Consider the following 21,169-nt stretch of genomic DNA (forward strand, 5'->3'; position numbering starts at 1 on the left):
GTGGTGAATGGCGTGCCGCGGGGATCGGTGCTGGAGCCCGTTCTGTTCTCTTGGCAATATCCGGGAAGGAAGCGCTGTTAGTCCATTGGAAATACTCACATACCAACACACACACACACACACACACGGTTCATGCAATAGTCTATACAGAATTCATTTACTTAGGAGGTTATATCAAGCTTAGAACCAACAACAATAACAACAACGTAAATAGCAGTAGTAGGAACCTAATGAACAGCTAGGAACAGGCAAAAAAGAACATGGTGTAGAGAGATGAAATAAAAAAAAAAACGTTAGATTTTACCGGAACAGGATGGAGTACACTAACATCAACAGAGAGAGAGAGAGAGAGAGAGAGAGAGAGAGAGAGAGAGAGAGAGAGAGAGAGGGGTGAAGTGGAGTACATTGGGAAAGGCCTTTGTTTATCCTACCTACAGTATCCTACCTATAGTAATGGATGGATGGGATTGAGTACACTAACAACAAAGAGAGAGAGAGAGGGGTGAAGTACATTGGGAAAGGGCTGTGTTTATCCTACCTATAGTGATGGATGGATGGGATGGAGTACACTAACAACAAAGAGAGAGAGAGAGAGAGAGAGAGAGAGAGAGAGAGAGAGAGAGAGAGAGAGAGAGAGAGAGAGAGAGAGGTGAAGTACATTGGGAAAGGGCTGTGTTTATCGTACCTATAGTAATGGATGGATGGGATAGAGTACACTTAACATCAACAAAGAGAGAGAGAGATGGGTGCAGTGAAGTACATTGGGAAAGGAAAGGGCTGTGTTTATCCTACCTATAGTAATGAGTCCCGCTGATGCTGTTGATGCTGATAAACTTCCACGATTGATGCACCCACCTTCATATAGTCCGGCAGATCGTGAGCCATAAATATCCCTTTATTGTAGCGCGCCAACAAACTGCTGTTACTGTTTCTGCTGCATTTTGGATGTAATGGATGAAAACAGCGTGATTAATGGTCGTTGAAAGCCATTGTAGGCTGAGTAATGGGAGCTGTGTGGCCTGCGTGAGTGAGTGAGTGTGAGTGAGTGAGTGAGGGAGGTTGTGAGTCGGAGAGTGAGTGAGTGAGTGAGTGAGTTACTGGATGTACTGAAAATGGGAGTTGTGTGACCTTTGAGAGTGAGTGAATGAGTGAGTGAGTAAGTAATTTGATGCACTCTGATATATAATGGAAGTTGTATGACCTGAGTGAGTGAGTGAGTGACCTGTGTGTGTGTGTGTATGTGTGTGTGTGTGTGTATGATATAAGTTGAGTACAGAAAAAGAAATATAAATGTGGACTGGATTGGCTAGGTAACGAAAAAAAAAAAAAAGGTTAGAGAGAAGTAGTGAGTGAAATGTCAATCACTTACCTGTGTTTTAATTGCTTTTCTAGAGAGAGAGAGAGAGAGAGAGAGAGAGAGAGAGAGAGAGAGAGAGAGAGATGATTACCAAATGAACAAAACTTAAATGTCGTGTTCTTAATAATGACTTCACCACGAAAAAAAAAGAAATTACTAAATGAAGAAAAACCTAAATGTCATGTTGCTTATTTTTACTAGGAAGAAATAAAAGAAAAGAAAAAGTGATAGAATTGTGAACTAAATTTAAATGTGTTCTTGAATCCCTCACAAAGAAGAATATAAACAAAGAACATGAATAACCAAACGAACAAATATCTAAAAGCCTTCCTTTATTAAATTCCCTTATTTTTACTTGAAAGAAATAAAATAAAAACGTTTAAAATGTGAACAAAATTTAAATGTGTTCTTGATTCCCTCACAAAGAAGAATATAAACAAAGAACATGAATAACCAAACGAACAAATATCTAAAAGCCTTCCTTTATTCAATTCCCTTATTTTTACTAGGAAGAAATAAAATAGAAACGTTTAAAATATGAACAAAATTTAAATGTGTTCTTGATTCCCTCACAAAGAAGAATATAATAAAAAGAACTTGTACAACCAAATGAATAAACATCTAAAACCCTTTCTTAATACTTTGCCTTACTTTTACTAGGAAGAAATTAAAAGAAAATGATTGAAATGTGAACAAAATTAAAATGTTCTCTTGATTGCCTTACCAAAAAGGAAAAAAAAGAAAACAGGAATGAAAAAATTAACCAATATCTAAAACCCTCCTTTCATATTTTTCACTCACGAGGAAAGAAAGAAAAGATAAAGAAAAGAATCGAAAATAGAAATGAGCAGTGAAAATCAGTTCCGGGGATATCTAAAGAAAGAAATGAAAAAGAAAAAGGAGTGGAAAATAGAAAGAGAAGAGTGTGGAGTGAAAATCAGTTCCGGGGATATCTTAATAATTTTTACCTCTTGAAGGAGTTTGAAGTCTGAAGAGAGAGAGAGAGAGAGAGAGAGAGAGAGAGAGAGAGAGAGAGAGAGAGAGAGAGAGAGAGAGAGAGAGAGAGAGAGATTAAACAGCAACTTCTTACCTTCCTTTTCTGTTATATCCCTTTCTACACATACACACAACATTAACAACAACAAAAATAGAAAAATAAAATAAATAAATAAAAATTCGACCCCACACATCACACTCCTCCTCCTTCTCATCATCATCATCATCATCAGCTTCCTCCTCCTCCTCCTCCTCCTCCTCCTCCTCCTCCTCGTGGCTGTAAAGGGAGGAAGGACAAAACCAAATTTAGACTCCACTCCTTAATCTTCTACAGTCTTCCTCGGTCACGTGGGGTGGGTGGGGCCTTGTGTGGCATTGTAAGGGTGCCTGGTTGTGAGAGCCTCCTTGACGGGGCCTTGGGGACTGTGAGGGGCGTGTCACAAGGGGAGGGCTGTACTAGGGTGTTGATAGGACTTGGAGGCTGTGGTGGGGTTGTATTTGGGGTGTACAAGGGGGTGGAGTTAGCTAGGAGGGGTCCTGGGTCTTGGGGGGGCGTGTAGGGGGTGTATTATCTCAAAGGGATGGTGTACTGGGGTGTTTCTAGGTGTGAGAGACTGTGGTGGGGTTGTATTTGGGGTGTGTAAGGGGGATGGAGTTCGCTAGGGGGGATTTGGGTCTTGGGGGGGGGGGGGGGGCGTATTAGCTCAAGGGGAGGAATGTAATGGGGTGTTTATAGGAGTGAGAGGCTTGGGTGGGGTTGTATTTGGGGTGTGTAAGGGGGATGAAGTTCGCTAGGGAGGTTCTGGGTCTTGAGGAGTGTGGAGGTGTATTAGCACAAGGGGAGATGTGTACTGGGATATGTGTAGGCATGGGAGACGGTGGTGGGGTTGTAATTAGGGTGTGTAAGGGGGTAGAGTTAGCTAAGGGGGGTTCTGTGGCATGGCATTAGGGAACAGAAGGGAGGTGGGGTTAGCTAGGTTGATGCTGGAGTTGGCATTTCGTGTTGAAGGAGTATTGGCAGAGTTAAATAGCTGTGGTTAGGCGGTACTATGGTTAATGTAGAATTGTAGACATATAAAGAAGTAGGGTTAGGTAACGTGGTCCTGTAACTATTGTAGAAGTGGAATTGTATTGGTGTGGATAGAAACAAAGGGTGGATGTAGGGTCAGATAGGGTAGTTTTGTAGTTTGTATGGGTTTAGAAGTAGTATTGTATTAATGTGGATTTTTTTTTCTTATTGCAAAGGAGACATTTCAGGGGCGTAAAAAAACCCCAATAATAAAATAAAAAGCCCGCTACTTACTGCTCCTGAATAGAGTCCTGAATGGTCGCCTAGTCATCGTAACAAGGTAATCAGGTACTTAAGAATGAGAGAACAACAGTGGAGATGAACGATGCTTGACAGGGCGATAGATTACTTGTAGTGCAACGTTCGTGGGAGAGAGAGACGAGAGAGTACAGAAGACGGAATGCTGGTGGTGGTGGTGGTGGTGGTGATGGTGATTATCTCATAGCCACGTGGGGTAAGAGTGATTGGCTGTACGCTTATCACTACCCTACCTACACACACACACACACACACACACACACACACACACACGTACACGCACCCCCAGCAGTGTTCCAAGTCTGAGAACACACCTGCTGTCCCCTGTTACCTGTCCACCTGCCCGGCTGTTTGTCTGTCTACCTGAGTGTTTATCTGGTGCAAAGGTGAACAGTCTCAAGTGTTTGGCTGTGGAAGTAACTGTTTGCTCCTCGCTGCTTGATTAGGTGAAAAATGATAATACTGCCACTCAATTCTCAACAGCCTTGTAGATAGTGAAGCCGGTGATGGATAATGATGGAGATGATTGTGATAGAGGTATTTTTAGTTGCTTCCAAGTTTGTGATGGTGATGTTATTAGCCGGTGATGGATAATGATGGAGATGATTGTGAGTGAGGTATTTTTAGTTGCTTCCAAGTTTGTGATAGTGGTTGTTATTATTATTTGTTGTTTTATTCAGTCCAAGGGTTAGTTTTGTGATGGATAGTAATGGTGTTAGAAAGGATAGATGCTGGAATAACTCCGATTTTTTATATTTTATTACGATGCTTTCAAATTTATTCCGTTTTGAGACTTTCCTTTTGCTTCATTGTTATTTTTTTTACTCTCTCTCTCTCTCTCTCTCTCTCTCTCTCTCTCTCTCTCTCTCTCTCTCTCTCTCTCTCTCTCTCTCTCTCTCTCTCTCTCTCTCTCTCTCTCTCTCTCTCTCTCAGTAGAAAATAAGTAAGGGATGCGCGAATGGAGAAAGGGTTGAGAGAGGGGAGGAAAGGGAGGAAGAAGAGGGGGGGGGGAGGTGGAGGAGAGGAAGGGAAAGCGGAACACAGGTGGGCGCGGGAAGGTGTACAGGTAGAGCTTTGTACAGGTAATTTGTGCAGGTAAATATTTAAGTTGATTAGCAGACAGGTGCGTGTTGCTTCTCGAAAGTGGCGGGCTTGTATATTTTGGGTCGTCTGTTTGTGCGCTCTCTCTCTCTCTCTCTCTCTCTCTCTCTCTCTCTCTCTCTCTCTCTCTCTCTCTCAACGTATATTTCTTTGAGCTAATTGGTTTTCATTCAAGGCTTCACAATATTTTCAAACACCTTCGCAAATCACAGGTAAATCAGGTGTGTAAGAGGCTTTGACGGGGCTTCATTACCTGGGTGTGTGCGTGTGTCAAAATCACCTCCAGTTTATTATACATTATCTTAACCTCCAATACTTCCTGACAGTGACTTACAAGATTCAGTTTATAGGTATGAATTTATTTAACAATACTACTACTACTTCTACTACTACTACTACTAAAATACTTCTACTACTTCTACTATTACCTACTCATATTACTACCACCACTAATACTACTAATGATGATAAGGATGATGAGTGTAATAATCTGGAAAAACATAAATAATAGTAATGATAATAATAATAATAATAATAATAATAATAATAATAATAATACCAGGAAAAGTAACTGAATGAGGATGTTACACTAATATAAATAATCACTAATATATGAAAGAAAAACTAAACCAAGCTATGAGAACACACACAAAAAAAAAAATCCCCCCTTTTTTCCTCTTCATTAATAACTTCACGTGTAAGAACATGAATTTTGCACCAATGTAGATAACTAAAAATAAGTATCAATAAATAAAAGGTATAATTAAACTACTAAAAAGCAGGGAATAAACAAGGCCACATGCATGAGTAGATAATCAAATACAATCTTCCTAATCTTAGTAAATTTGTCTAGTAAATTAAACCGTCTTGCTACATAGTTACTTGGCTCCATCTTATTTATATAACACGAGACAGCAGAGGGTAGAGGAGGAGGAAGAAGAGGAGAGGGAGGAGGAGGAGGAGGAAGAACAAACAACAACAACAAGAAGAGCAGAAGGAAGACAGGCTTATATATACCATGACGTGTGTGTGTGTGTGTGTGTGTGTCAGGATATAAGGTAGCACCACGCCTAGCTCCTCCCTCCTCCTCCTCCTCCTCCTCCTCCTCCTCCTCTTGTCTCACTGTTTGTCTTTCATTCTGCAACTTCTGTGTGCGAGGGCGGAGTGGAAATGGGTGTGTCTGTGTCTGTCTGTGTTGGAAAATTGGTAGAAGCTTGTGTAGATGTTAGTGGAAGGAGGGAATGGGTGATGAGTGGGAAGGGGGGGAAGATGGGTGAGTGAGTGGGAGGAAGGAAGGGATGGGTATTTGTGGGTGTAAGAAAGGGATGGGTATTCGTGGGTGTAAGGAAGGGATGGGATGGGAGAGGGGTGGAGGGTGTGTGTGGATGTGGAGAGAGTGACAGTGGGTGACGGGTAGGGGATGGGTGTAGGGTGTGGGGTGGTTGGGGTACATTTGGTTGATTCATTGGGTGACTTGGCACAGAGAACGACGTGAAGGGTAGTAGTAGTAGTAGTAGTAGTAGTAGTAGTAGTAGTAGTAGTTCCATTTCTTCTATGACCTACCTCTCTCTCTATATGTATCAATCTATCTATTTATCTATTTATCTATCTGAACAGGTGACAAAAATAGGTTAATTATCAAAGAGTGAAAGACGCCTCCACTCTCCACTAATCACCTATTAATTAAAACGTACCATCATTACCTTTATTTATCTTCCTCTATTATTAAACTCCCGTAAATGTCGTGGCGGAATTAGTGTGGGCCTTAACATACTGAGGCCATATATTTATTCTTTTCCTCTTCAGTAACAAATCATCTCGTGTTTTATGTGGCCGTGGTGATAAAAGTTTGCTCGTCTCGGGAATACATTACTCTGTGTGTGTGTGTGTGTGTGTGTGTGTGTGTGTGTGTGTGTGTGTGTGTGTGTGTGTACCATGGTTTTGTAAATGATGAAGTCCTTACTAAGATTTGAGTTTCATATGCCCTAATATTTTCTCCTCCTCCTCCTCCTCCTTTTCCTCTTCCTCTTCCTCTTGATAATCTCCTGCTATGGCTGACTTATGGCTAGAGAAACTGATTATACCTAAAAAATAAAAAAAAGATTCACATTTTTTTTCATAACTCGCTTTCTTTCTGACCTCAATCCCAAGCTTTCCTTAGTCACGTCTTGATCTCCTTATGTTATTTTTTTTCTTTCTTGGCTGTCTTGTTATGTAATCGGGTGGTGGTGCGTAAGAGGGGTGATTAGGATAGGAAGAAGAGAAGAGGAGGAAGAAATGAGATAAAGGAAGAGAGGGGAGGAGGAAGAATAAGAACGTAAGAGGTGTGATTAGGATAGGAAGAAGAGAAGAGGAGGAAGAAATGCGATAAAGGAAGAGAGGGGAGGAGGAAGAATAAAGAAGAGGAAAGATGAAAAGAAAAAGTATTGGTAGTGGTGGTGGTGGTACTAAGAGAAGGGATTAGGATAGGAAAAGGAGAAGGAAGAGAGGAGAGGAAGAAGAATAAGAAAGAGGAAGGATAAAAAGAAAATTAAAGTATTGGTGGTGATGATGATGGTGGTGGTGGTGGTGGTCTGTGTTGCACCTTAAGCTCAACACCATTCGACTCTGCATCTCTATCCACTGTCAAGGTTATTTTCGTTATTCTTTTGTTTTCTTGATCTCTTTTGGGTACTCTTTACTATCTTCTGTTGTGGCAGCGGCAAGTAGCGGGCTCTTTTTTCTACGCTCTTTTTGTTGCCCTTGTGTCGACTTTCGTTGTAAAAAAAAAAAAAGAAAAAAAAACCCGACTATCACAAATGTCTATGTATGCCTATCATCCTTCATCACGTCATCTTGCACACTTTTTCCTTCTCAGTTTAAGAACAGTACGTATTTATTCTTTTGATTTTGCTCTCTTACATAATTTTACGTAGAGTAGAGAGTAATAATTGTCAAGTAATGGTTCTCTGGTCTTTGTTAGTACCTCTCAATCTTGCAAACTGGTCTCCCTTTCTCTGGCATTTTATAAGGTGGTCAAGTACTTATGTGGCTGCCTTCTGCTCCCTCCTCACCTCACCTCACCTTCCTTACCTTGATAAATTCCCGCCAGGTGTAACTCAATCTTGCAAACTCTTCGATCTCCCTTTCTCTGCCATTTTATACGGTGGTCAAGTATTTCTGTGGCTGCCTTCTGCTCCCACCTCACCTCACCTCACCTTCCTTACCTTAATTAATTCCCTCCAGGTGTGCAATTATCGTACTCACCGCTCTTCCTCGGTTGTCACAATTAATCACAGTCATTCTGCTGAGCGCTTGTCTTGTTACCCACTAAGTCTTTATTTCCTCGAGTTGTCTTTCTTTATTTCCTCGCCTCACCTTTTTCCTTTCTTTCCTTCCTTCCTGTCATGAGTGTGGGGGGAGGACGGGGGTTCCGTGTGTGTGTGTGTGTGTGTGTGTGTGTGTGTGTGTGTGTGTGTGTGTGTGTGTGTGTGTGTGTGTAAGTCATTTCTTCAAGTCTATATTTCGTTGACTTTATCATCATTAATGTCTTTCTTGATTTCCGTCCTCCTTGTCTTTTTTTTTCGTGTGTGTGTGTGTGTGTGTGTGTGGTCACCTCTACTCACGTTTTGCTTGTTTAAATATTCTCGTAAGTTCTTATTTCAATGACTTTCCTCTCCCTCTCTTTTTTCCTCCTCACCTGTCTCGTTTGTTTGGTCACCTGCGCTCACCCTATGCACACCTTAAGTCACGTCTCAGCTTTTATTTCGTTTGTTATTATTATTTTTTATTATAAGGAACGAATTATGTGCTTGCTTACTCACTTTTACTTGCCTACTCTAATCACCGAATATGTGGATGGGAAAAAAAAGAAGCTACCACAAACTGTTTTCATTGCATTAAATAAAAAAAAATAACACTAGCGAATGAATAAGGAAAAAAATTGAATATATATGGATTAATCTTAAGGTACTTTTTATTTCACGTCTACTTGCTTATTTTAATCCACTCAGAAAAGTCTGTAAAAAAAATAACTATTACCACAATCTTTTTTTTCATTGCTGTAAAGAAAAAGTGAATAAGTAAAAAAAAAAAAAAATGTTTAGCTACATCAATGAATATATAGCGTGGAATGCGTGTGGAGGAGGCAGGTAATGGGGGCACTAATGAAGTCTTGGGCTGAGATGTGTACAGGTGTGTCGTGGTCCGCAGGTGTGTCTACGTCTATACCCGCACCTGTCCTGTCGCTCCTCTTAAATGGCTAAGTGGATTTTTTTTTTTTTTTTTATTTATATTTTTTTATTTGCCTAAATGAACGAAGTAGATTATGGTTTGTGGAAAGCTAGAAGTAATAATATACATAATAAGAGAAGTTATGGATCGTTAAACTTGGACATATGTTTATTTTTATTTTTAAGTTCAGAGTTGCTATATAGTTCAAACAGGAATTATCATAATTTTCCAAGGTCCTTTTACTTTTTCTTCTTTTTCTTCTTCCTCTTCCTCTTCAGTTTCTTCTTCTACTTCATCTTTTCTTCCTGTTCTTCAATTTCTTCTTTTTTTCCTATTCTTCCTCTTTTTGTTCTTCTTCCTGTAATTATTTATATTTATTTTATGCAGACACTGAAACCATGCGCCAACTTATACATTCTTCTCCTCCTCCTTCTTCTTCTTCTTCTTCTTCTTCTTCTTCTTGTATTTTTGGCTGCTGTAGGGACGCATAAAAATATCTTCACAACATACAAAGTCTTGCGTAAGAAAGTAGACGGTGAGATAAACCCCCCCAAAGAAAACACTTAACCGAGAAGACGTTGTGTGTGTGTGTGTGTGTGTGTGTGTGTGTGTGTGTGTGTGTGTGTGTGTGTGTGATTTTTATGCCATGATCGTGTGAGGGCATGTTGTTGGCAGTGTGTGTGTGTGTGTGTGTGTGTGTGTGTGTGTGTGTGTGTGTTTCATGCATCCACGATTATGTTGCATGAATTTATCGATCTAGTTGAGCTTCATGTATTTATTTATTTATTTATTTGCGACTTTTTTCCTCAACAGCGTAAATATTTATGAAGATTTTACCCTCTCATTTATTTCTTATTTCTTTTACCGCTACATTCACCTAATCAGTCTTTTTTTCCTTTTTCTTCTATTCTCTTCTACACTTTTATTTTCTCTCTTCCATCGTTTATTTTCGTACAATCTTTTTTTCTCTAACATTCGCTTTATCAGTTTTCCTTTCCTCTTTTCTCCTCTTCACTTATTTTCTCTCTTCCTTCTTTCCTTCTCTTCCTTGTCCACTACCACCTCGAATTTCCTCCTCATATTTTCCTTCCCCAATCTCTTCTACTCCACCTCAACCACCACCACCACCACCGCCACCATACTTCCACCTCCACATCTCCCTTCCCCAATCTCTTCTTCCCTACACCACCACCACCACCACCACCACTGTCACACCTGCCGCAGAAGTGACGTAGGTAGCAGGTCTCCAGAGGGTTCTATGTATACGGTCCCAGGTATTTTAGGAAGCCCCCACCTGGTCTGGCTGATGCTGTTGGTGGTGGTGATGGTGGTGGTGGTGGTGGTGGTCCTCTCCTCTTGTTGTTGTTGATGGTGGTGGTTGTGGTGGTGATTTTTGGGAGTGAGGAAGGTTGGGAAAAGGGAGGTGTTGGAGACGAGGAGAAGGAGGAAGAAAAAGAAGAAGGGAAAATAAAGTAGCATAGTTTTTTTTTATTTCTCTCTCTCTCTCTCTCTCTCTCTCTCTCTCTCTCTCTCTCTCTCTCTCTCTCTCTCTCTCTCTCTCTCACACCTGTTCATTTTTTGCTCAGTACTTAATCTTCACAACTGCTTCTTCCTCGTCCTCCTCCTCCTCCTCCTCCTCCTGGATCATATTTCACCTCCTCTCCCTCCCCTACTCACAGCCCCTCCCTTCTTTATCTTCTTTTTATTTTCTCTACTCTTCATTCCTCTCTCCTCCGTCTCCGTGTGTGTGTGTGTGTGTGTGTGTGTGTGTGTGTGTGTGTGTGTGTGTGTGTGTGTGTGTGTGTTGCTTAGAAACAGGATGTGGGTGAAAAGCCTAAAATTGAGTTGGCACGCACGAAACACACACACACACACACACACACACAAGGAGGGAGGGTTAAGGCTAAAAAAAAAGTGTCCGTTATAAAATCCAAATATAGCTTTTTGTCCTTTTTATGATTTTTTTTACGCTCAGCAAAGAAAAAAATATCGAAAAAAAATGTGGGTTGTACTTTTTATGGGCAGGTAAAAGAGTGGTGTGTGTGTGTGTGTGTGTGTGTGTGTGTGTGTGTGTAACTTTTTTTCCCTTCCTGGACTCGATTTTTTATAACTTCGAAATGAAAAAAAATTGTATGCATAAAACAAAAAAAAAATCTTATTAATCGCAGTGGCTTATTATTATTATTATTATTATTATTATTATTATTATTATTATTATTATTATTATTATTATTATTATTTTGATTTGGCAACACTGCATAGCTATCGAGAAGGAATTTAGTGACATGGCAACGAGTCAACAATGATGATGATGATGATGATGAAGATACGATATTAAGTATATTTTATTTATTTATTTATTTATTTCTACGTACAGTGCCCCTTTTTTTTTTTGCTATTTATACTGTATGAGTGGAAGAATTCTGAGGTATTGTTGTTGTTGTTGTTGTTGTTGTTGTTGTTGTTGTTGTTGTTGTTGGTGGTGGTGGTGGTGGTGGTGTAGTCAGTCCATTATTTGTTTGTTTGTTTGTGTGTTGTCAGGCCCACCACCACAATCATCGATATCTGCAGAGAGAGAGAGAGAGAGAGAGAGAGAGAGAGAGAGAGAGACGCATAGTAGTCTTGATAATCGTTCCCAGTGTGTGTGTGTGTGTGTGTGTGTGTAATTCCGAGAAGAGCTGTAACCAGGGAGGAAGGAAGGGAGGAGGGTCGTGTGTGTGTGTGTGTGTCCCCACGCGGTATGTATACACACTGAGGCTGACTGTGTGTGTGTGTGTGTGTGTGTGTGTGTGTGTTATACATAGATGGTGGTGGTTAGGGTAAGGCAAAGAGAGGGGCCTTTTCTTCTCTTCCCTTCCTCCTCCTCTTCCTCCCCCTTTTCCTCCCCCTTTTCCTCCTCCTCCTCCTCCTCCTTTTCCTCCTCCTCTATTCCTCCTCCTCATCCTCTTAACATTATTTCTTCGGCTTATTCCGGAGTTAATTTTTTTCATAATTTCTTCTGGTAAGACACGAAGGAGGAGGAGGAAGAGGAGGTTGCTGATACGCGAAGCCTGTATAATGTGGAGGAGGAGGAGGAGGAGTTGGAAGAGGAGGAGAAGGAGGGTGAGTGGACGAGGTCAGAGGGGAGATGAGGGAGGTAGGAAGGGAGAGGGGAGATAAGGGGAAGTAGGAGGGGAGAGAGGAGAGAGGAGAGGGGAAGGGAGGGAACATGTATACGTGTCTGTCAAAGGGAGAGGAGGGAGGGAGAGGAAGGGGGAGAGGAGGAGAGAAGAGGGAGGAATGGAGGAAGGGTGACGTTGGAGGCTTCTGGAAAGGGGAGGGAAGAAGAGGAAGAGGAGGAGATGGGTGTATAATTTTTCAGTGGAGAGGAGAAGGAGGAGGAGGAGGAGGAGGAGAGGGAAGATACGGTATGGAGAGAAGGTAGTGGTTTAGAAGAGGAAGAAGAGGAGGAGGAGGAGACTGAAAGCAAACCAGATTGAACAAGAGGAAGAGGAGGTGGAGGAAGGGAGGTGGAAGAAGAAAAGGAGGAGGAGGAGGTGCGTCGCAAGAGATTAAAGAAAATAAGAAAAGAAAGACAAAAGGAGAGAGAGAGAGAGAGAGAGAGAGAGAGAACACACACAAAAAAAACAACAACAACAACAAGGAGACGGTGGGCAAAGAAAGAGAGGTGAAGGAACAGAACGAAGCAAGAAGAGGAGGAGGAAGAGGAGGAGGAGGAGGAGGAGTGGCCTTGAGTGACGTCCATTGCTTTATGACGTGGAAGTTCACCCTGGGATGTGCCGGGGGGACATGGGGGTCATCTCTCCCTCTTCCCTCCTCTCCCTCTCCCTCTCTCTCTCACCTCTCCCCTCTTCCCTCCCTCTCTCCCTCTCCCTCCTACTCCCTCCTCCTCCTCCTCCTCTTCATTCCTCCTTCCTCTCTCTCTCTCTCTCTCTCTCTCTCTCTCTCTCTCTCTCTCTCTCTCTCTCTCTCTCTCTCTCTCTCTCTCTCTTTTATTTAAACATACATATATATTTACAGACCCAAAGGTGCACTGCCGTGTGCTGCCTATTCAAAGGGCAAAGTCTATATAAAAGAAGAAAAAGAATATCTAAAACACATACATTATAAAATTATAAATATTCACATGCACCCACACTGCACTGTCATTAAAGTGTGTGTGTGTGTGTGTCTCTCTCTCTCTCTCTCTCTCTCTCTCTCTCTCTCTCTCTCTCTCTCTCTCTCTCTCTCTCTCTCTCTCTCTCTCTCTCTCTCTCTCTCTCTCTCTCTCTCTCTCTCTCAACAGAAATCATTATTGCACCACTTGAGAGAGAGAGAGAGAGAGAGAGAGAGAGAGAGAGAGAAATAAAACTTAGCATATCGCAAGAAATATTGACTAACAGGAGTGGTGTAATGGAGGAAGAGGAAGAGGAGGAGGAGGAGGAGGAGGAAGCCATGCCAGTGGATTTGCTAGAACTCTCTACGTCAGGAGGGGAAGAAGAAGCCTCCTCCTCCTCCTCCTCCTCTTCCACTTCTTCACTCTGAGGCTCCGAAGGGGGTAAGGATCTAAGTCATGTGATTCTAATTCTTCTTCTTCTTCTTTATCATCATCATCATCTTTTTCCTTTTCTCATTTTTCTTTTAATCTTTTTCGTATTCTTATTTTTCTTCTATTTTTCATCATCTTTTTCTTCTTCCTCTTCTTCTTTTAACTTCTTCCTCCTCTTTTGGTAATTACTCTACTGCTCTAAGGATGTTAATGAGGCTTGTACTTTGGTGTTGTAATGGTGGTGATATATACCAGGAAGTGTGTGTCTATTGTTATGGCATTGGAGGTGATGATGATGATGATGATGATGACGGTGATGGCAATTGTGTAGAGGCTGTTGTATTCTTGTAACAGAGAATATGGTAATAGTGGTAGTAGTAGTGGTGGTGGTGGTGGTGGTGGTGTTAGGAGAGGAGGAGGAGGAGGATAACTAAAATGGCCGAGGTGGTATCTGCAATGTGGAGATAAAAGTGGAGATAAGTGGAGATGACAAGGTACCCAGTTGTCTCGTGTGGAATGTGTGTGTGTGTGTGTGTGTGTGTGTGTGTGTGTGTTCTGTACTCTTCTTACTTTTCCTCTTCCTCTTGCTCCTGGGTCTGGTGGTGGTGGATATTGAAGTCCTCTTGGAAGTTTCAATGACCTTCCTCTTGATGGTGTTTCCTCTTTATTTGGTGTTGATGGGAATTGTGTTTGATATGATGTGGAGTCTTGCTTTTCTTTCTTTTTTTTTTACTTTTCCTCTTGGTCAAAAAAAGTAAGAAGTCAAGAAAACTTACTCATTTACTCTTTCTCTTATACTACTCTTACTCACTCACTCACTTTTTTTACTCTTCTTCCTTTCTCAAATAACTTTTCACTCACTCATTCTTCCTCATTCCTCTTCCTATATCCTTCCATTCATCTTAATCACTCACCTTCTATTATTATTATTATTATTATTATTATTATTATTATTATTATTATTATTATTATTATTATTATTATTATTATTACGTCCTTGTCAATAACACTTAGCAACCCTTCTCACCTTAATTATAATTGTAAAGGTGAGGAATAATTATCTTGATTCATATGCTAATTTAGTGGGTAGAAAGAGGAGGAGGAGGAAGAAGGGGAAGGGGGAGAGGGAGGAGATGGATAGGAGAGAAGGGAGAAACAGTTTGTCTTTTCTCCTCCTCTCTTTTTCTCTCCCTTTCTTTCTCTTCCTCTTCTCTCACCTTTCTTTCTCTTCCTCTTCTCCCCTTCTTTCTTTCCCTTCCATATCCGACTTTTTCTTTCCCTTCATTTTCTCCTTTCCTTTCTATTCCTTCCTCTTCACCCTTTCTTTCCCTTCCTCTCCTCTCCCTTCTTTCTTTCCCTTCATCCTCAATCCCTCCCTTCTTTCCCTTCCTTCTCCCCTTCTATTATTTCCCATCCCATCATATGTTGTATAAGTGGAAGAGGGGAGCTGAGAGGACCTGTGTGTGTGTGTGTGTGTGTGTGTGTGTGTGTGTGTGTGTGTGTGTGTGTGTGTGTATGTGTGTGTGTGTGTGTTAAAACGTTTGTGGTTGTGATTAACGTTTTTTTATATCATACGTTTTTTTTTGTTATTTTTATTGTTATTATTTTTCTTTTTATTACTTTGGGTTCTCTTTCATATACTCGTCTTTAGTTATAGAAGAGGAGGAGGAGGAGGAGGAGGAAAACTGAAAGGAAGAGAAAGGGGCAGAGGAGAAAAATGGAGGAGGAAAAGTTTTAAAGGAAGAGAAAGAGAATGAAAATTAGGAGGAAGAGGGAGAAGAGGAAAAGGGAGATGAGGAAAACTAAGAGGAAGAGGAGGAGGAAGAAAACTAAGAGAAAGAGGAAGAGGAGGAGGAAATCTTAAAGGAAGAGAAAGAAAAGGAAAATTAAGAGGAAGAGGGAGAAGAGGAAAAGGAAGAGGAGGAAAACTGAGAGGAAAATAAATGAATAGAAGCAAACTTACTTCATTTTTTTTTGGGGGGGGGGGGGGGGTGGATGCGAGGGTGGATCTGGAAGAGGAGGAAGAGGAGGAGGAGGAGGAGGAGGGCGGCGTCACGTGACCTGCTTCGCCAACACGTAGGCAGCCGGGTTGTCCTCATCGACCCTACACGACCCACTGCCTCCTCCTCCTCCTCCTCCTCCTCCATCCAATAAAAAGACCTCCCTCTCCCCTTCGCCTGCTGTCTTTCCTCTCACTTCTTCCACCTCGTACTCCTCCTCCACTCTTCCCTCCTCCTCCTCCTCCTCCACACTCGTCCTCTTCGTTCTCTTCGTCCTCTCTTCCTTCTGTTCCTCTTCCTCCTTTAAAAAAATACCACTTCTCCTCCTCCTCCTCCTCCTCCTCCTCCTCCTCCTTGGTCACGGGGTCATGGATTGGGGCAGAAAGGGGGGAGGGGAGAGGATTGGAAGGATAGTAACGTGACGTAGGACTTTCGTGCCTCCTAGAGTCCTAACCTCCTCCTCCTCCTCCTCCTCCTCTTCGTTCTAGTAAACACATTTTTCATTTTTCTCATCGTCATTTTCCTCTTCCAGCTTCCTTTCCTCCTCCTCCTCCTCCTCCTCTTCCTCGTTCTAGTAAACACATTTCTCATCTTCTTCATCGTCTTCCTCCCCCCCCTTTTCCTCTTTCCCTAACCCCTCCTCCTCCTCCTCCTCCTCCTGCGTGATTCAGGTGGTAAAGGCGCCAGCTGAAGGAGGAAAGAAGGGAGGAGGAGGAGGAGGAGGAGGAAGGAAGGGAGGAGGAGGAGGAGGAGGTGTAATAATGTCCGCAGGGAAGATGGGAGGGAGAGAAAAAAGAGGAAGAGGAGGAGGAAGAGAGAGGGAGAGGGAAAGAAGGTTAAAAAAGGTGAATGGAAGGAAAAAAAGAAGTATAGAGGAAGGGACGGAGGGAAAGGAAAGGGAGAGAGGGAGAGAGAGAGGAGGAGGAATGTGGAGAGAAAGTGAAGGGCAGAAGGGAGAGAGGATAAGTGGAGGGGAAGGAAGGAAAAGAGGGAAGAAAGGAGGAAGGTTGTTGCTGCAGCTGCGGTAGAAAGGAGGAGGAGGAGGAGGAGGAGGAGGAGGAGGAAGAAGAGGAGGGCGAAGGAAGTTAAGATTGGGATAGCCTTGTGAGGTTGTTGGGTAGGCTTCTCTCTCTCTCTCTCTCTCTCTCTCTCTCTCTCTCTCTCTCTCTCTCGGGGGATAGGAGAAGTGGGAGAGAGAGAGAGAGAGAAGAGGGAGAAAATTAAGAAGAGGTGGATGATTTTAGGCAAAGAGTAAGAAAGAAAGAAAGAGAGAGAGAGAGAAGAGTAGCAAAAGGGAGGAAGAAGGGGAAAACAAAGGGAGGGGAGAAGAAGGAGGAGGAAGAAGGGGAGTGAAAAAAGAGGGGAGTAGAGGGAGACAAGGAGAGAGAGAAACAGAAAAGAAAACGAGGATAAGAGAAGGGAAAAAGAAATAAGAAAAGGAGGGATATGAAAAAAAATTAAGGTAAGGTAGACTTTTTTTACCTCCTTTTTCTCCCGTTTCCTCTCTTCTCTCCTTTATTTTCTTCCTTAATGATCGGAGAGAAGAGGAGGAATGGGCTGCAGGAGGAGGAGAAGGAAGAGGAAGAAGGAGGAAAGAAGGAAAGGTTGTGATGCTCTATAAAAGGAAGAAGAGGAAGAGGAGGAGGAAGAAGAAGAAGAAGGAAAGAAGGAAAGGTTGTGATGATCTTTAGAAGGAGGAGGAGGAGGAGGAGGAGGGGAAGGAGAATAGTGTTTGTGTAGGTCTTGGAGGAGGAGCAAGAGGAAGAAGAAGAGGAGACCAAGAAGAAGAAGAAGAGGAGGAGGAGGAGGAGGAGGAGGAGGAGGAGGGGGAAACTTACATGAAAGGGAAAGAGGAAAAAATAGAAAAAAAATTGAGTTAGAGCAAAAATAGGTTAAGGAAGGGAGGGAAGGAGAGGTAAGGAAGGGGAAGGAGGTCCAGCCAGCCAGGTAGGGTAACTTAAGGGGGGGAGGGAGGGGGGGGTACAGGGGTTATTGATGCCCCTAATGCAGGTAGGCGGAGTGGCCCCTCATTATTATTACTGGTGGCAGGTGTAGAGGAGGAGGAGGAGGAGGAGGAGGAGGGTGCAATGGGAAAGAGAGGTTGAGAAAAGTTATGGGGAGGACAAAGAAGAGGAAGAAGAGGAGGAGGAGGAGGAGGAGGAGAAGTGTGAGGGAAATGAGGAAGAGGATGGAAAATTATGGTAAGGAGGATTAGGAAGAGGAAGAGGAGAAGGATAAAAGGAAATAAGAGGAAGGGAGGAAAAGAAAGACGAGGAAGATAGGTAGATAGGAAGAATGAAAATGTTGAAAGTAAAGACTACTACTTCTACTACTACTACTTCTACTACTACTTCTACTACTACTACTACTACTACTACTACTACTACTTCTACTACTACTACTACTACTACTACTACTACTACGATGTCGATTTAAATGCACCAGAAATAATAATAATAAAAACTTCATAACTATTTTGGTAACATTCCATTTGCTTTAATTAATTTCTCATGTGTCTCATTTTAAAGTCAACGACAACTCTAGTGTACGTATGTATGTATGTATGTATGTATGTATGTATGTTTGTAGAGATACAATACACGTGGCATTCCAAGTCAACACACACACACACACACACACACACACACACACACACACTAAAAAAATAATAATTAACACGATTTCTCCTTGATTTCCTTTTGTTCTTTTTTTATATTAAGGAAGTAAAATAGAAAAAAAGCCTTCGTCTACCTTTAGTTTGTTTAATTAAAGGTTAGTCTTCACCTGGCTCACGTATGATGGCAATTACCTGTTGTTTATAATGGCAGGTCACGACAGGTGCGGCGCTTACCTGCCTGCCTGCCTGTGTGTGTGTGTGTGTGTGTGTGTGTGTGTGTGTGTGTGTGTGTGTGTGTGTGTGTGTGTGTGTGTGTGTGTGTGTGTTGGAGGGATACATGCAAAAGACTATGTAGAAGAAAGGAAGAAAGATATAAAAGAGAATGAAAATGAGAGAAAAATAAAGAAAAAAAACAAAGAAGGAAGGAAAGGAAGAAGGAAAAACCTAAGTGTGTGTGTGTGTGTGTGTGTGTGTGTGTGTGTGTGTGTTGAAAGTATACAAACGAAAGAGAAAGCTGGAAAGAAAGGATGAAATAAAGAAAGAAAGAACGAAAGAAGGAAGGAAAGATTAAAGAAAGGAAACATATAAACAAAGAAAGGAGGGAAGAGGAAGAAAGAAATCAAGGAAAGCAAGAAAAGAGAGAGAGAGAGAGAAAAACCAGATTCCAACGTTTACCTCATAATCAAAACCGTTCCCAGCCACGTTAATTAAATCTGTCCTCGTGTGTCACTGTGAAAAAGGAACAAACACACGAGAGGAAGGAGAGGAGAGGAGAGCTTATGAAAGTAGCTACAAGGAAAAAAAAAGTTATGTTAGAATGTTAGTGCTGGCTTGCTTGCTTTCTTTTTCTTTCTTTCTTTTTTTTCTTTGTGTTGTTTTTCATTTTTATTTCGTCTCCCTGTTTCTTATTTTTTGTCCTCCGTTTTCTTCTTTGTTTTTTGTTTTCCTTATCCTTCTTGTTTCTTTCTTTTTCTTCATTTTTGCTTTGCCTCCATTTTCTTCTATTTTTCCATCTTTTTCTTTGTTTTTTTGTTTTCCTTTTCCTTCTTTTTTCTTTCTTTCTTCGTCTTTCTTCAGTATTATTTTTCCTCCTTTTTCCTATTTTTTCTTCCATATTCTTCTTTATTTTTTTCTTCATCCTTTTTCTTTGTGTCGTTCTTCATTTTTGTTTTGTCTCCGTTTTCTTCTTTTTTTCATCTTTTTCATTATTTTTTTCGTTTTCTTCATCCTTTTTTTCTTCGTCGTTCTTCATTTTTTTTTTTCATTTTCATTATTTTTTTCGTTTTCCTCATCCTTTTTTTTCTTACTTGCTTTCTTCGTCTTTCCTCATTTTTATTTTACCTCCATTTTCTTCTGTTTCTTTCTCATCCACTTTTTCTTTATTTTTTTCTTTTCCTCATCCTGCTTTTTCATCTTTCTTCCTTCTTCCTCCTCCTCTTCTATCTCTTTTTCATTCTCCTTATCTTCTCCAGATGTATTACGACTGATACCACACCTTAAGTTATCCTTCTTCTTCTTCTTCTTCTCAAACAGACCAAAATCTACCTTAAAAACTCATAGCAATTGATTCCCCCCTCTTTTTTCTTTTTTCTCCTTCATAGTCATCATTTAACCGCCATCTGTGTGCGCGCGTGTGTGTGTGTGTGTGTGTGTGTGTGTGTGTGTGTGTGTGTGTGTGTCCCCGTCCGTGATCCATTGTTTCTCTTCTTGTTTAATCTGGCGGGATGTAGTTTTTTTCTATTTTTACCGACTCGAGCCGCATCATTCCACAATACAGCGACGCACCTCCACCACCTCCACCACCACCACCACCTTTGACAGACCCAACCCTCTCTGAACAATGATAGAGCTTGTCCCTGAGATGTTGAGGCTTAGTGTGTGCGAGACGTGTGACCCGGAGTGACCTTCCTCTTCATCCTCCTCTTCCTCTCCGACCTCTTACACAAGCCTACACAAGGAAGCTCAAGGCAAAACAGATACTTCTTCCTCTTTTTTCCTCTTTCCTAAAGCTACACTAAGATATAAGGAAAAGGCTACAGGAGGCAAGGGAGGTTCCTCTTCCTCTTCTTCCTCTTGCTTAAGCCTACACAAGGAAGCTCAGTGCGAAACAGATTCCTCTTCTTCCTCTTCTTCCTCCTCTTACCTAAAGCTACACTGAGATATAAAGAGGAGGCTACAAGAGACTAAATAGCTCCTCTTCCTCTTCTTCCTCTTACACAAGCCTACACTAGGGATATGACGCTTTAAGAGGCAAAACAGATTCCTCTTCCTTTTCTTCCTCTTACCTAAAGCTACACTAAGATATAAAAAGGCTACAAGAGGCAAGGCAGGTTCCTCTTCCTCTTCCTCTTCTTCCTCCCACACAAGCCAGCACATGGAGGATTCAAGAGGCAAAAACAGCTTATTCTTCCTCTTCCTCTTCGTCCTCTTACATAGAGCTAAAGATGGAAGCTAATATATATAGGCAAAACATTCCTCTTCCTCTTCTTCCTCTTACTTCTGGCACCGACTCTTCCCTCTTCTTCCATCTCTTTTTTCTTTATTTTTCTCTTTTGTGCAATCCGTTATCTGTTCCTTCTACCTCAGTTTCTTTTTTTCACTTCTTTTTTTTTATCTCGTTCTTCCTTTTGCTCTTCCATCCATTCCATCAACTTTCGTTTTATCTGCTAACCCTTTTCGTGAACTTTTTTTTTTTTTTTTTTTTGTGTGTGTGTGTACGTTATGCATCAAAATAGACCTGATTATACTTCTTTTTTGTCTTATCTTTCTATGTATTGGTATCTATCTATCTATCTATTTATATCCAACACACGCCTTCGCCTTCATCATCATCATCATCATCATCATTGTCATCGTTTTCTTATTATTTCTTCTTTTTCTCCTCCTCCTCCTGTTTTATCTATCTATATCTAACATACAAATTCGCCTTCATCATCATTGTCATCTTTTTCTTCTTGTTTCTTCTTTTTCTCCTCCTCCTCCTCCTCCTGTTTTATCTATGTATTTATATCTATCTATCTATCTATCTATC

At 41.4% G+C, this 21,169-nt stretch overlaps 1 protein-coding gene and 1 long non-coding RNA gene across 9 annotated transcripts in view; both read left to right on the forward strand.

Moving 5' to 3' along the window:
• Positions 1 to 21,169, forward strand: part of LOC127003446 (msx2-interacting protein-like) — a 153,486-nt gene that overhangs the window by 40,187 nt on the left and 92,130 nt on the right. The window lies entirely within an intron of this gene.
• Positions 386 to 1,441, forward strand: LOC127003449 (uncharacterized). Its single transcript, XR_007757075.1, has 2 exons — positions 386 to 502; positions 650 to 1,441. It is a non-coding gene; the product is annotated as an uncharacterized LOC127003449 (long non-coding RNA).

The sequence above is a fragment of the Eriocheir sinensis genome, chromosome 25, assembly GCF_024679095.1.
Source record: "Eriocheir sinensis breed Jianghai 21 chromosome 25, ASM2467909v1, whole genome shotgun sequence".
NCBI classification, from domain to species: Eukaryota; Metazoa; Arthropoda; class Malacostraca; order Decapoda; family Varunidae; genus Eriocheir; species Eriocheir sinensis.